The 16,537-nt window shown below is 43.4% G+C and overlaps 1 protein-coding gene and 1 long non-coding RNA gene across 5 annotated transcripts in view; one reads left to right on the plus strand and one right to left on the minus strand.

Annotated features, from left to right (window-relative positions):
* Nucleotides 1–5,212, plus strand: part of LOC310842195 — a 207,500-nt gene extending 202,288 nt beyond the window's left edge. The window contains exons 2-3 of the long non-coding RNA XR_014562986.1: nucleotides 4,325–4,620; nucleotides 4,996–5,212. This is a non-coding gene — a long non-coding RNA (uncharacterized lncRNA). The remainder of the gene's footprint in view (nucleotides 1–4,324; nucleotides 4,621–4,995) is intronic.
* The window catches only part of NCOA1 (nuclear receptor coactivator 1), a 288,605-nt gene that overhangs the window by 260,254 nt on the left and 11,814 nt on the right, over nucleotides 1–16,537 (minus strand). The gene's annotated exons all lie outside the window — the stretch shown is intronic.

Genomic DNA, 16,537 nt, shown 5'->3' on the forward strand with positions numbered 1-16,537 from the left:
TAGATTAAAGCCAACTGTCAAGTCAGAGCTGCCACCATGTGTTTCACATCTGTATAATTTCATGTCAATGTGTTTCATAATCATTTTCATATTTTCTGTATTTTATCGTTCTTCCCCCAGTTTATTTTTCACTATAGAACAAACTAAAATAAAACCAAATTATTGATTCCTTCTTTTTAGTTGCTCTGCTTGCCTTAAAAGTATTACTGCAACATATGCTAATCACACATTCTGCACAGCAACCATATGCTTTGAGAAAATACGGTGTTATATGATACATATATGATATGGTTAATAATATATGGGGGGAGGCGTGAAGAGGCAAGTCGGCCAACATGGGGAAAGCTTGCAAAGCTCTAATATACAACTTCTGTCAAAAGTGGTCTTATAGTCCTGTTTGTGCAGAGCAGGTATAGCCTTCATTTTTGCAGACAGCATTTAGATGATAAAGCCACTGGCCATTCAGAAATGTGATGTGGGTGACTCACCTTGGCAACAAACCATGTCTTCCCGTGAACAAACCACGGCTTCCGACCATGGTTTGTTTAGGGATAAACCAACCACAATCACGGGTCCAGAAGATATACAGGCCACCCAAGTTCATAGCTTGTTGCTTCTGTTCAGCATGAAGAAATTGGGCAGCACGAACTAGCACACTGATCATTCAGAGTAAGGCATAGCTTAGGCCGTATCATGATGCTTTACCAACAATTTTGCAAAGTATCACCACAATGCTGGAAAGGAAGGCACCAAAAGGTCAAAGGACAGCAACAGCTTCCATTGTGCACAAGAGAATCTGCCCATGATGAAAATATGCCTGCATGTATAATTTTAAATTAGTCGGGTGCCACACCATTGTAAAAACATCTGCATTGGCTGCCCATCTACAAATGAGCCAAGTTCAAGGTCCTTGTATTAATTTACTTTTTTTTTTACAACTTAGGTCTAGAGTACACTTTAGGGACCACCTGAACCCTTATATCCATGCTCAATCACTGAGATCATCTACAGAAATGTCATTGGTTGTTCCCCAAATTAGTGAGGCTCATTGGACAGCAACAAGAAACTGAGCCTTAATTCATCCAGCCAGTACTGTGAAATACTCTGCCAACAAAAAATCAGCAGGCACCTTCTCTTTCAACCTTTAAAACACCAGCTGAAAACTTCTCTATTCCATCAGGCTTATGCAGGCAACAAAGAAAACATATTTCCAAAACATCTGATTTGATATTTTAAAATTGGTTTTTATTGCATGGTTTTATGTATGATTGCTGTAAAATGGTCTGATTTTTTTTTTATGAATAGCAGTACATGTAAAGTATGTTTTATATTTTTAAAAAATTGCCATGGTAATATGGCACCAATGGGTTAAAATGTTACCAGAAAAAAGCTGGTTTGGCAAAGAAGCATAACATATCGCGAGAACACAGATATTATGGAAATACTTCAAGCTCCTTGAAGCAGACGTGATAACAGTGCAAACATCCCAGTTAAGAGCGAGCATGAAGTTAATTTTGGCATGGCTATCAAGATTTTATGAAGAAGATTTCTCATAACCCATTTTTTTGCCCAAAATCATTCTTCCATGCCCCAGTTTCTGTGGCAAATAGAGTTACACCAATGATACACTCAGATTAGTCCTATCTAGTCCTATGGAAGTGAGAACTGGACCATAAAGAAGGCTGATCACCGAAGAATTGATGCTTTTGAATTATGGTGCTGGAGGAGACTCTTGAGAGTCCCATGGACTGCAAGAAGATCCAACCTCTCCATTCTGAAGGAAATCAGCCCTGAGTGCTCACTGGAAGGACAGATCCTGAAGCTGAGGCTCCAATACTCTGGCCACCTCAGGAAAAGAGAAGACTCCCTGGAAAAGAGCCTGATGTTGGGAAAGATGGAGGGCACAAAGAGAAGGGGACGACAGAGGACGAGATGGTGGGACAGTGCTCTCAAAGCTACCAGCATGAGATTGACCAAACTGCGGGAGGCAGTGGAAGATAGGAGTGCCTGGCGTGCTCTGGTCCATGGGGTTACGAAGAGTCGGACACAACTAAATGACTAAACAACAAGTCCTAAAGAAACACACAGGCAAGGAGGCAACACAAAATCATTGTTACCAGAGGTCTGAAGACAGTTTATTTCATCATCTTAGGTTAACTCTTTCTCTTTCAGTTTGAGGAACAACAGTCTAAAGACTCAAGTCAAAATCACTGGTTTGCCAGCTTATCCTGGTGCCACAAGTATATCAGTTTAGAGACATGCTCCTTCTATCTAAATAGTGTCTCACATGGCACACAAAAAGCCACACATTAAACATCTCCTTTGGTCAGTGAAATCATCCATCTGAGTTCCTCCCCTTGAACCCCCAGTGCGCACACATCCGAAGTTTATGCACTGCCACATATCTCTGGTGCTTAAAGGCTTGCACTGGCTGCCCATACATTCCCCGGCGAAGTTCACGGATCTTGTAATAGTTTACAAGGCCCTTAACACCTTGGGTCTAGGATACTTTAAGGACTTCCTCCGTCTCTATTAGTGATCCCACGCATGCCTTGTGTCTATCAGGTGTCCTGCGCACCATATTATGGGCTCTATCCTGCGCAACTCCCTTGTGGCTGAGAGCAGGAAGAAGTACCCGACAAAGGCCTTTCCATTCCAGGCGGCATTTCAAAGCAAGTTTTCCATTTTTATTATACTTATCTTTCTTTTCTTTTCTCCGCCATATGCTTTCTGTAGTTTTTATGTAAACCACTTAGAAACCTCAGTAATTAAGCAGTATACAGTGGTACCTCGGGTTAAGTACTTAATTCGTTCCAGAGATCTGTTCTTAACCTGAAACTGTTCTTAACCTGAAGCACCACTTTAGCTAATGGGGCCTCCTGCTGCCGCCGCGCCGCCGCTGCACAATTTCTGTTCTCATCCTGAAGCAAAGTTCTTAACCCGAGGTACTATTTCTGGTTAAGCAGAGTCTGTAACCTGAAGCGTATGTAACCTGAGGTATCACTGTACAGTATAAATCCCTGTAGTAATCATAATAGTAATAAATAATTATTTCCCACCATTCCATTTACAGTGGTACCTCGGGTTACATACGCTTCAGGTTACAGACTCTGCTTAACCAGAAATAGTACCTCGGGTTAAGAACTTTGCTTCCGGATGAGAACAGAAATTGTGCTCCGGCGGCACGGCAGCAGCAGGAGGCCCCATTAGCTAAAGTGGTGCTTCAGGTTAAGAACAGTTTCAGGTTAAGTACAGACCTCCGGAACAAATTAAGTATTTAATCTGAGGTACCACTGTATTTGCAAACACAGTCCACACACAAAAATTATTTAATTTATTGTAGGGTACACATCTGCCCCTCCTAACCTCCCTCATGACAAACAAAAATGTTAAATGGTGGGGTTTTTTTGTTTTTTTAAGAAAACACACATACAAGACTGGAGGAGAGATATCACACTTCTGACAGCTTGCAAAAGCTCCTTCACCTTGGAAAGACAAGGTGTAAAATGTTCAGAGTGTCATTTAAACACAGCCCTCCCGTGTGTTACCATGACTCAGCAGCAAAAGCTGGGATTCTATTTCTCCAGGCTCTTCACGCCCTTCCTCCCCGCCTAGATTCTAACTTTGCTTTCAGAGGCCTAAGCAGTTTTCCCCTCTTGACTTTTTTTTGTTTTCTATTGGGGGGTGGAAATGCCTTCACAGACCACTTTCTCCGCTGCTGGGATGATTAGTTACGGCCTAGCCTGGCCTGGCTTCTTCCGAATGCTGGGAGCACAAGCCCTCTTTCATTTCTCGTGCCAGTGCGCAAGGATCCAGCGTTGCACAGAGAGGGGGGGGGGGTGTCTGCCACTTGAATGACCCAACCATTCACAGATTTCTCCTCCACCGCCACCTTGGCCAAAGCTACGGCTCATTAGCAGTCTCTGTTATGATCTTTTTCTCTTTAAGTCACAGTTTATTCAAAACGAAAAGGTTTCACGCAATGCACATTATAAAGAGCACTACATACACACCAGATCTCAACACTAATTTCTCACGACAAATGTAAACGATTTTTAAAAAGGCTGTGCAACCCGAAAGAGAGACAAGGCATGTACTTTTGTAAAGAAAGAAAGAAAGAAAGAAAGAAAGAAGGAAGGAAGGAAGGAGCGAGCAAGCTTGGTAGAGGGCAGGGGCCTTTGTTTGTTTGTTACAATGCTATATATTTTTGTGTTTTTATATTGTAAAGCACCCCGTGATCCTCAGATAAAGGGCAGTACAGTGGTACCTTGGGTTACATACGTTTCAGGTTACATACTCCGCTAACCCAGAAATAGTGCTTCAGGTTAAGAACTTTGCTTCAGGTTGAGAACAGAAATCATGCTCCGGCGGCGCAGCAGCAGCGGGAGGCCCCATTAGCTAAAGTGGTGCTTCAGGTTAAGAACAGTTTCAGGTTAAGTACGGACCTCCAGTACGAATTAAGTACTTAACCTGAGGTACCACTGTTTAGAAAATTAAGTAATTAATTAAGTAATTAATAGAGTGGCAATAGCTATGCACTGCCTCTGCAGCTGGAGGCATCGATGCTTCTGAATACCAGTTCCTGAAAGCTGCAGGAGGGGAGAACATCTTTGTGCTTAGGTAGGTAAAGCTACCCCTGCCCGTACAGGCCAGTTGTGACCGACTCTGGGGTTGCATGCTCATCTCGCTCAAGAGGCCGGGAGCCGGCGCTGTCCGAAGACACTTCCGGGTCACGTGGCCAGCGTGACGAAGCTGCATCTGGCGAGCCAGCACCAGCGCCGCACACAGAAACGCTGTTTACCTTCCCGGTATAAAGCGGTCCCTATTTATCTACTTGCACTTAGGGGTGCTTTCGAACTGCTAGGTGGGCAGGAGCTGGGACCGAACGACGGGAGCTCACCCTGCCGCGGGGATTCGAACCGATGACCTTACGATCAGCAAGTCCTAGGCACTGAGGTTTTACCCACAGCGCCACCCGCGTCCCCTTGTGCTTAGGTAGTGCTTACTAATTTCCCACAGGCATCTGGTAGACCATTGTGAGAAGGGGATTCTGGGCTTCATGAGCCACTGGGCTAATCCAGCAGAGCTATTCGTAGGAGAAAAAGAGAGTTGAGCCTGAATAAGCAAAACCCAGATTCAAACTCTCCTCACTTGGCCATGAAACTGGTCTCAGGCAAGTCCCCATCAACCAGTCACTCCGGCCCACATTACAGAGGTGTGTTTTTTGTCAGGCTTAAAAAGGCCTCCTGAAGCTCCTCAGAGGAAGAGTAGCAGACAACATTTTAATGAGAGAGCAGCAGCAGCAGCAGGAACCTAAAAGTTGCTGTGGCAAGTTTTCATTACGAGAGTATAATTAGATAAGGAGTTCTTATAGGTTGAGTCTTTGAAAGGGCACCTGACTTTAAAGGGAAAGGAAACGAAAGCACTTGAAAGTCAAGATCTCCAGGCACACCTATGCCACTTGGCGAAGAAGAAAATAGAAATAATTTATACAGCCCTTGTAACTTGCAATGTTCTTTCCAGTCCTTAGTAGTATCTACATCGCCAAGCACTTTTGCAAAGTTTCCATAGTCCATGATTTAATTCCCATTTTACTGATGGAAGGAGAGAGGGAGGCAAGCACAGACCACCTCAGAGCCTGCCACTTTCACCACCAGAGAGGCATTTTACAGCCAACTGCTCCGTAGGCAGGATCCTAGTTCTTTTAAAAACAATGTAGTTTAACGCTTCTCATAAGGCACCTTAGAAACATTTGTTTCCTGAAAGGCAAGATATAATAAATACATGTAACGAATTATAATAACCTAGAGAGCATGGGTAGGCAAACCAAGGCCCGGGGGCCGGATCCGGCCCAACTGCCTTCTCAATCCGGCTCGCGGATGGTCTGGGAATCAGCGTGTTTTTACATGAATAGAATGTGTCCTTTTATTTAAAGTGCATATCTGGGTTATTTGTGGGACCTGCCTGGCAGTTTTTACAAGCAGAATGTCTGCTTTTATTTAAAATGCATCTCTGGGTTATTTGTGGGGCATAGGAATTCGTTCATTATTTTTTTCAAAATATAGTCTGGCCCACCACATGGTCTGAGGGACGGTGGACCAGCCCATGGCTGAAAAAGGTTGCTGACCCCTGGCCTAGAGCATGAGTAGGCAAACTAAGGCCCGGGGGCTGGATCCAGCCCAATCACCTTCTCAATCCGGCCCGCAGACGGTCCGGGAATCAGCGTGTTTTTACATGAGTAGAATGTGTGCTTTTATTTAAAATGCATCTCTGGATTATTTGTGGGGCATAGGAATTCGCTCCTCCCCCCCAAAAAAATATATAATCCGGTCCCCACACAAGGTCTGAGGGACAGTGGACCAGCCCCCTGCTGAAAAGGTTTGCTGACCCCCAACTACACAGAAAGCACTGCCTTGAACATACCACTATGGCTGTAATCTAGGGAAATGCACAATGAGCTTCACCCCTCCCCCAAAATGGCCCCAACTGAAGCCCCTTATTATTTATTTCAGTATTTAGGGCCCACAAGAGGCAGTTTAAGAGCAGATCATGCATAAAAAAAAGCATTAAACAGGCAGCAGTCACCTTTATTAGAATGTGTTTCGCACTTGTTGGGGCCACTGGGGCACATAAATCTTCCTGCAGGGACAGGCTTGGGGGTCAGAAGTTGCCCGAGGTTGGCACAGCATGGCCCCACACCTTACTGTGGTGCTGTATCAAGAGGATGGTTTGGCATACAAACTTATCCTCAACATAAAAATGGACAGAAAAACAGCTTACACAGTAAAATGGAAGCTAGCATCAGCCTTCCTAGCGCTGGAATCTCCTTCAACTGGAACGTTTCATTCTGCAACCTCTTTGCATTAAAATATGTTTTCCAAGCATAATCACTCAATGAAGCTCCCAACTAAACAAAATCAGCATTTGAACAGACTATTATGTAAACATGTCAACAGAATTAACATATGTGACTGACCAATTTGTATAAATAAATATTTACACCCTCTGTTATATAACTGAAAAGACTGGATGTAAGGTACCTGTGTTAAGAAATGTTAGAGTCAGACTACTGAAAATCATCCAACTTGTACTTCCTCCATGGAGAAATGCAAGTGTTGTTCATGTGGGGCTCTTTTGCAGGGAAGAAATGCCTGAATACAAAAAAATAAATATATATCCTCACTTGCATTTCCTGTTTTGGCATTACAAACACTGTTTACAGTCATGCACAAAAGTAGGATCAACTGATGTATGTTCACCACATTGCTTTGGAACCTCATCAGAGCATTAGCAATTTAACAGGGCATGCAACTTAAAATGAGAGTAATGCTTTGATGTTTATTTGGTATTGCACTCTCAATTTTAAAATAATAATGGTGCATTTAGTAATTTCTACAGCTGGTAATGCAAACTTTATATAGATGCAACAGGAAACATTCAATTTAGCAATGTTGCCTTACCTGCCATTTGGCTAGCATTTCATTTGGGATCGGAATATCTTTAGTCAATTTCTTTACAGTATTTTGATAACTGTAGGAACACTATTTATAAGCAGCTAAGTCGGTGTGTCCAAAAAGATAAATAACTGGAGTTAGACAAGTCACTCACTCACTAGGTGGTCTTGGAAAAGTTGGAGCTTGTGAGGTTGGAATGGGAAGTGGCTTTGGACTGGGGGAAATTGGGAGGAAATATTGCTTTTTAAAAGCAACTAAAAGTAAATGAAGCCAATTAAGCGGGCAACATCGTTACTTTGCAACCCTGATTCCCTATTTGGTAATATATGAATCAAAAACAAATTCACTCAGCTCTTGTGAAAATATTTTTAAAAATCTCTACACATCAAAAGTATACACTATTAGATGGTAATGTTTACATGCATAATATGTTCTATGAACTTCCTATAGAGTTGCTCAGTTTCATGCTACAGGAGACCAATGGCAAGAAAGGTTGTTTTTGCAATCATTCATGTTTCTACCTTCGTGTCTTCTCCCTTTCTACAATTGCATAAGGGTACCAGCAAACTGGGAACAAGTAGTCCCACTCACCACGGGACAGGAGCCAACCGTAAGAACACAGAATTAATAGCAAATCAACACATAACAGAGCACAACCCCCATTTGTCAGGCTTCAAGAGGACACAAACGGAAAGCAGAAGAAATATTCAAATCAAAATGTGAAGCGCACACCTTGTTCTTTTCCTGGAATACCTGAAATCCCTGCAGTCACACTATCTGATAGCAACTATTTTGTCTTTTTAAAGGAGTCTATATTTTTAATTTGCAATGCTAAAGTTTATAAGCATAAAGTATTTTGATTCTAATCAAGCATAGATGTACAATAGTTTTTAACCCATACAAAAGTCCAGGCCTTGCAAGTCTTCTGCAGCTCTTCATTCTACTAGCTAACTCAAGCCACGTTTTTTCTCCTTACACCAGTTACACTATACAGCCTGCTGGACTGCTTCACTTAGAGCTTACCAACTGGTGCAGCTGATAGTAAGTATCTGCCGTCCTTGTTGTTGTTTAGTCGTTTAGTCGTGTACGACTCTTCGTGACCCCATGGACCAGAGAACGCCAGGCACCTCTGTCCTCCACTGCCTCCCGCAGTTTGGTCAAACTCATGCTGGTAACCTCGAAAACACTATCCAACCATCTCGTCCTCCGCCGTCCCCTTCTCCTTGTGCCCTCCATCTTTCCCAACATCAGGGTCTTTCCCAGGGAGTCTTCTCTTCTCATGAGGTGGCCAAAGTACTGGAGTCTCAGCTTCAGGATCTGTCCTTCCCGTGAGCACTCAGGGCTGATTTCCTTCAGAATGGAGAGGTTTGATCTTCTTGCAGTCCATGGGACTCTCAAGAGTCTCCTCCAGCACCATAATTCAAAATCTGCCGTCCTTAAACACTGCTTATAAAAAGGTTGTTGTTGTTTAATCGTTTAGTTGTGTCCGACTCTTCGTGACCCCATGGACCAGAGCACACCAGGCACTCCTGTCTTCTATAACTCCATGGACAAAGACAACAGGCATATAAAAACATACATCCCACCAAAAACACACACACAAATCATGAAAGCAAATGGAAATCTTAATAGAACATTCCACGGAACTGCAAATCTACATTTCATTCTCACCTCCCTTCGTTTTAGGGTCTATAACAGGCATAGGCAAACTCGGCCCTCCAGAAGTTTTGGGACTACAATTCCCATCATCCCTGACCACTGGTCCTGTTAGCTAGGGATCATGGGAGTTGTAGTCCCAAAACATCTGGAGGGCCGAGTCTGCCTATGCCTAGTCTAGAAAGCAGCCTAAAAGATTTGACACGATAAGTTCTAGAACAGGTTGCAAACTCTCCTCGCAAACACAATAATTTTATGGAAGCTCTGTGAGCTTTTATTAAAATATCAAGTATTTAACTGTAGTTGCTGTTTTAAGAGCACAGATGAAAGAAGGGATGCAATCCCTAGAGGACTGATATGGTAACCATTTTTCTCGCCATCATGGCATCCACACAAGAGCAGAGCTGCGCCAAGTGGCAAGCGATCTCCTGCATTTTGGTACTCAAGGGAAGAAGGAAGGACTCCTTGGTGACTCACAGTGACTAGTTATGATTAAGGATTGCAGAATCATTAGAATTATGTTTGGCATCTGTGTATGAATTGCTTTCCATTTGCTCACCTCAGCATTGAGATGAAGAAGCCTTAGAGAGATACCTACAAGGGTCTTCTGAGTTGCCCACTGCTGAAGACTTCCATTCTAGAAGGGTTTGTTTGGCCTGGTTAGTCTTAATTTTCATTTTATCCAGCTTACGTGTGTTTGCTGCACAATTCCAATACTATGGAGAAAGGCCAAATCCATTTGTGTATTTATTTATATTTTTGCCTCTGATTTCCCCACCACCTGCACCCCAAGACCACTTGCACCAAACAGCAGTTGCCATTTTGCAACCCTCAAAGGCATATTACTAGGTGAAACTGCCAATGGGCTTTTCCAACCCCTGGAGTGAGTGACATTTCCAAGCCCTCTCAGTGGAATATGAGAGAAGGATGAAGCGTTTTCCGCTACCTCTCAGAAGAATGATTCACTGTGGGAAAAAGAAGACTCATCTGAGTTTATCTTCTCTCCTTCAAAAGAGAAACATGAAGACACCGGGGGGGGGGGGGGGACAGGAGATGGAGACTCTCTGTAGTTGACCTGTCCATAAAAGACGAGTATTCCTGGCATGCAGACTATGTTTCCAAGTAATTTCATGCAATGTGTAGATTCAGAGCTTAAAAGGCTGCTTCAGTCTTCTACAAAGTGCAAGAGCCAACACATTTCAATACCACTGCAGCTAACGGTTTAATTAATGTGAAGGATTCCAGTAAGTCACCATTCGCAAGTCTCTATATCCAGGAATGAAACAGGAAACCTGTGCTGATTCGAGCACCTGGTCACCTGATTACAATGAAACTAAAATGCAACCAGGAATAGAAAGAGCCAGAGTTTAAAATGTAATTGTAGTAGCAGAGACTACCTCATTTGACTAAGTTTCCAACACAGAAGCTGTAGAAGTAACTTTCAGTGCAAAGTTCGCATTAATTCAGAAAAATAATCACATCAGTAAATGAAGATGGGAAATTTACTGTGTTTTCTTTAATACATATGTAATCCTTCATTACCTATCTTTAGGTGCCAGGCAGAAACATTCCTCTTGTCCCAGGCCTTTGGCTAATTAGCCAGTCTATGGCCTTTTAAACTGTGTGTTTATTGCTTTTGTTTGTTACCGTGTTATACATCTTTGTGCTTTTATATTGTGACCCTCAGATGAAAGGCTATATAGAAATGTAACAAATAAAAAATAAAATATATTTAGGGTCAAGTTCAAGAAATTGGTATTAACATATAAGGCCCTAGACAGCTCAGGACCAGATTACTTAAGCAACGGCCTTGTCCCTTATTTACTCAGTGGGTCACTGTGGTCTGCAGGAGAGCTTCTCCTTCAAGTTTCAAAGAAAAAGAGGCCTTCTCCACAGGAATGTGAAACAGGGATTCTTGTGGCTGGTTCTACGGAATAGCATTCATGTCAGTATGAGAGGTGCCCACTATATGCAGTTTTCTGGAAACAACTGAAGGCTGGGTTTTCCCAGCCAGATGAATGTGTCTTTTTCGTGAGTGTCTATTCCGTATTGTATATCATCTATCATCTATCTATCATCTATCTATCTATCTATCTATCTATCTATCTATCTATCTATCTATCTATCATATATATACAGTGGTGCCTCGCAAGACGAAAAGAATCCGTTCCGCGATTCTCTTCGTCTAGCGGTTTTTTCGTCTTGTGAAGCAAGCCCATTGACAGTTTAGCGGATTAGCGCTACAGCGGTCTAGCGGCTTCTAGCGATCAGCTGTTAAGCGGCTTATCAGCGGATCAGCTGTTAAGCGGCTTAGCGGCTTAGGAAAAGGGCGAAAAAAGCGGGGGGGAAACGCGGGGACTCGCAAGATTTTTTCGTCTTGCGAAGCAACCCCATAGGGAAATTCGTTTTGCGAAGCGCCTCGAAAACGGAAAACCCTTTCGTCTAGCGGGTTTTCCGTCTTGAGAGGCGTTCGTCTTGCGGGGCACCACTGTATCTGCTGTTTTTTGTATTTAAATGTTTTAAATGACCTCTCGCCAGGCAAAGATAGGTAGGTGGCCTGGTCTGCATCATATTTCCCCACATCGCTTGCACTCCAGATATTGTGGACTACCACTTCCATCATTCCTGACCATTGGCTATGTTGGCTGAGACTCCAAGACCTCGGGGAGGGGGCACAAGGTTGGGGAAAGCCGTTCCATGTCAATATTTTCTAACTGATGGGTCACTTGACCTCCCTCTAAGATGGTTCATATAATGCATCTTTTGGAGAGCGAAGAAGAAGCAAGGGCTAAGATAGAACACCAGGGAAATGGGAAGACATAAACATATTAAAAGGTAAGGATAATATACTAAAAAATTAAAGGTGGTTTCCATATTGCAGGAGAGGGTTAAAGGTGGGCCCTGGCTTTGGAAAGGTTGAAGGCCAGCAACCAAAGCTGTGGAAGAAAGTTTGAGGATTGGAACATGGATTCTGACATTGAACAGCGAGAGGCACAGGCTCTGACCTTTGTAACCGAGTTGCTGAGCCTGTTTAACAAGCGCTAGCGAGCCTTAACTTTTGTGCAATAATGAACTGCTTCTCTTGTTTTTCCCTCTCCCGTGGCTGCCTATCTGTTCTTAAAACTGCAGCCATTTGGATTTCATCACTCAGTTTCAAGATGCAACCACAGCCTGTACGCTGTTAAGGGAGATTTACCTATGAGAACAAGGTTCACATCCACAGCTGTAATAAGCCTGCGTATTTGACTTAAGAGTTCTGTTAAATGGCAGGCAGTGGCTTCTGGGTCAGATTATAACATCTCTGCTGGCTGCCTCCTTATTAATCTAAGCTTCCTACTCTCGTACCAATTCTCGTAATTGCCTCCAGACCCCAGTACGCACGCAGCCCTTAGAAGGCGTATCCTTGAGTATCCTGTGCCCTGCTGAGGAAACAAGAGTAAGGCAAAGATCTGGTGGGAATTCAAGGGCTCATAAGCAGATTTTTGGATGAACAGAACACTTCTTTAGGTTCAGGGGTACACTTCTAGAGTTTTGCTTTTCTATGTGGTTGCTATTCCAGTGTTGAAACACACATGCATTATATGCCAAAGGCAGCATCCCCCCCCCCCCGCCCCCACTGCTTCATGTACTGCAGGTGTCAGCAAACTTTTTCAGCTGGGGGCCGGGCAGACCTTGTGGGGGGCCGGACTATATTTTGGAAAAAAATATGAACAAATTCCTGTGCCCCACAAATAACCCACAGATGCATTTTAAATAAAAGCACATGTTCTACTAATTTAAAAACACCAGGCAAGCCCCACAAATAACCTAGAGATGCCTTTTAAATAAAGGACACATTCTACTCATGTAAAAACACACTGATTCCCAGACCGTCTGCAGGCCGGATTCAGAAAGCGATTGGGCCGGATCCATAAATATAGGGTGACTCCAGAGTAACCAATGTAACATTTGTAAGCTTCTTTACATAATATTTTGTACTTTAGCTAATATTATTTGAACTCCAATTAACATTAAACTATTTCTGTGTTAAATGGCTTGTTCTTCCCTCCAAGAATAGCCATCCTCATGCTCGAATCCTGCTTCCTGGTTTCCCACAGCCATCTGGCTGGCCGCTTTGAGAACAGGATGCTAGATTAGATGGAGTTGTTGTAAACTGCTTTGAAGTTTTTTTGGGGTTTTTACAGCCAAGCAGTGTATAAATTTTATAAAATAGAATAAAATAGATATGCCACTGGCCTGATCCGGCAGGCTCTTCTTATGTTCTTATGCAATCTTGCATGTCACACTTCTGGTTGTTTCACTCGTGTGTAAAACGCCATTTTGGAAAACTGTTTCCATATAATGAAAATTGGGGAATTTATCTTTAAAGTGATATAGAACATGCTAACTGTGAGAATGAAAAGAAGGTCTGTAGGCATTTTCATGTAGCTGCCCTGTATTTGCTGCCTAATCCATTTTGGAATCAATTTCAGATCTTCATGAAAGAAAATAAAGTATTGGGCAGGAAAGTGATTAGAAGGGACCGGCTGGTTAAAGGTATACAGGTCGGAGCTAAACAGTACAAATTAAGAGCATTTGCAGATGACTTAGTATTGACGTTACAGGAGCCAGAATCTAGTACTAAAAGGGTTTTAGAACTAATTCAAGAATTTGGTCAAGTGGCAGGATTTAAATTGAACAAGTTAAAAACTAAGGTTTTAGAGAAAAATTTAACATCAATTGAAAGAGAGAGGTTTCAGAATGAGACAGGTTTGACCGTGGTTAAGAAAGTGAAGTACCTGGGGATTAATATGACAGCTAAAAATGGGAACTTATTTAAAGATAACTATGAAAAATGCTGGATGGAAGTGAAAAAAGATTTAGAAATCTGGTCAAATTTGAAGCTTTCCTTGTTGGGTCGAATTGGAGCTATAAAGATGATATAAAGAATACTAACTATGAGAATGAAAAGTAGGTCTGTAGGCATTTTCATGTAGCTGCGCTGTATTTGCTGCCTAATCCATTTTGGAATAAATTTCAGATCTTCATGAAAGAAAATAAAGTATTGGGCAGGAAAGGCCACAAAGACGGAATAATTACTGCAGCATTTCAAGTGCTCCAGCTAGCCTCCTCCCCATTCCATTTCCCCTTCTACGTACTCACAGCTTGCCTTTCTGCTATTGCTATTCTTCCATCATCTTGTTGGGGGCAATCTCAATTTACTCCCTCTCTCATGTGTTAGCAAAGCAGTGGCATCTTGAATAAAAAAAGGAGAAGCCATTGCCCAGTAGCAGAACACATGTTTCACATGTAGTAAGTCTGAGATTCAGAGGATTCCAGGTAGCCAAGCTGGAAAAGAACCCTGGCCAAGATCCTGAAGGGCCACTACCAGTCAGAAGAAAGATCGGATTCAGTACCAGGCAGTTTCATATGCTTACATTTATTCATAACAATGCATTCCCCCTTGCAGGTGTTCCAGGGCAACCTCCAGACTGGTGTTATTTTGTGGGTGGGATTCAGTCATACAGCAAATTCAGGATCTGCAATTAAAATGGATTTGGCACTTCTTCAGCAACACTCTTCCCCTCACCCACCCAAAACCAATGTTTTGTATTTTAAAAAATGACAGACAAATGCACTGGAGTAACAGTTGGTTGGCATGCCATCTTATTACCTCCCTACAAACCCCGTGAAAGCAAATCAGCATGGATGCTCACTAAACAGGTCATCTGAAAGGAACCCAGGAGTTGCACTCAAGTACCTAGGCCCCATATTGCTAGGTGCAATCCAAACAGCCACCATCAAACACTGTAAGAGGACAAGCCAGAGTTACAGTAAGCTCTAACAACCCAGAAACATGCTTCTGTGAGAAAGCACAGAGCCGAAAGAATGAGCCAAGGGGTGGAGGGAGGTGGAAGGAAGGGAGAGAAAACATGCAGTCAGCAGCAAAATCAGTGCAGAGTAAAAGTAAGAGAAAACAGCTGCGGATTTCATGTCACCATCATCCAGCTGCATGCCTCTGCTGCTTTCCTCCAATCCAACTGAACGCATTTCTGGCCGACTCCTACAAAAGCCTCCCCCTTCTCCCCAGCCTACCCCGCCATAGTCCCATGATCAGAAGGAGGGACAACAGCTGCATGAGTTCCAAGAGACCCCAAAGCAGGGTGCTGGCTGTCATCCTGCATTCCTGGACAGCATCCAGAGGCCGCCCTCTCCTATCACAGGGGCCGCCAGTGACTGACAAATAGCAAAGGACTACTCTATGCCAGCAGAAGGTGGGGTGAAAAAAGAAAAGATTTTAATGAAAATAGAGGAGAGGGGGGGATTTTCTTGTTTAATGCAATTATTTTCCAATCCGCAGTTTTAACAATGATTTGTTCACCCATGTATATCAGTCATCCCTGCAGAGGTTTTTTCCTAAGCTTTCTAACAGCATGAGAAACCACTGGGTATATTTAGGGGTAGAATCAACGAAAGCAGGACGGTTACTGTGCGGAGACAGTCTCACAGTTTGGTCAGACCCAATGCCTCTCTCAGAGATCGAGATCAGAACCCTTTAAGAGGGGAATATGCTGCAGCAGGAGAAGGAGGCAGCAGTACACACGGCCATTCGCAGGCAAACTGCCATACAGATGTGCATCGCCAAGGGAATGAACACTCTGGATAGAGAAGAGGTCAGTTCCATGGAAGCAATCTGAGAAGGAACACAGGGATAGGCAAAGTAGAGAAGCAGGGTGGGGGCCTCAAGGAAGAAACAGAAAGCAAAGGCTAAGAAAGGCCTTAAGACCAGGGAGCTCTGCACAGGGTGACCCTTCGTTGCACTGAGAACAGTTATATAGGGGGTGTTGAAGGGTACAGTGCCCAAGTATGCAAAAGTGAGTAAATTGGTGTAAGACTGACCCAAAACAAACCAGCACCTACTTCATGATTGTATAAACATGTCACTGCCTAGACATACAGTAGCTGATTGCCATCTAATTGTGTCCCTAGGAATCTACGGGATCCCACCCAAGGGTCTTCTGAACTCCATTAGCTAGCTAGTGTATACTATAAAAAGGTAAAGGTACCCCTGACCATTAGGTCCAGTTGCAGATGACTCTGGGGTTGCGGCGCTAATCTCGCTTTACTAGCCGAGAGAGCCGATGTTTGTCCGCAGAGTTTTTCCGGGTCATGTGGCCAGCATGACTAAGCCGCTTCTGGCGAACCAGAGCAGCGCACAGAAACGCCATTTACCTTCCTGCCAGAGTGGTACCTATTTATCTACTTGCACTTGCTTTTGAACTGCTAGGTGGGCAGAAGCTGGGACTGAGCAATGGGAGCTCACCCCGTTGCAGAGGTTCGAACTGCCAACCTTCTGATCGGCAAGCCCTAGGCTCTGTGGCTTAGAACACAGCGCCACCCACGTCCCACACCTGTGTATACTATAATATAGGCTTAAACATAAAGAT

This window comes from Podarcis gaigeae (assembly GCF_964106915.1).
Source record: "Podarcis gaigeae genome assembly, chromosome: 3".
Taxonomy (NCBI): Eukaryota; Metazoa; Chordata; class Lepidosauria; order Squamata; family Lacertidae; genus Podarcis; species Podarcis gaigeae.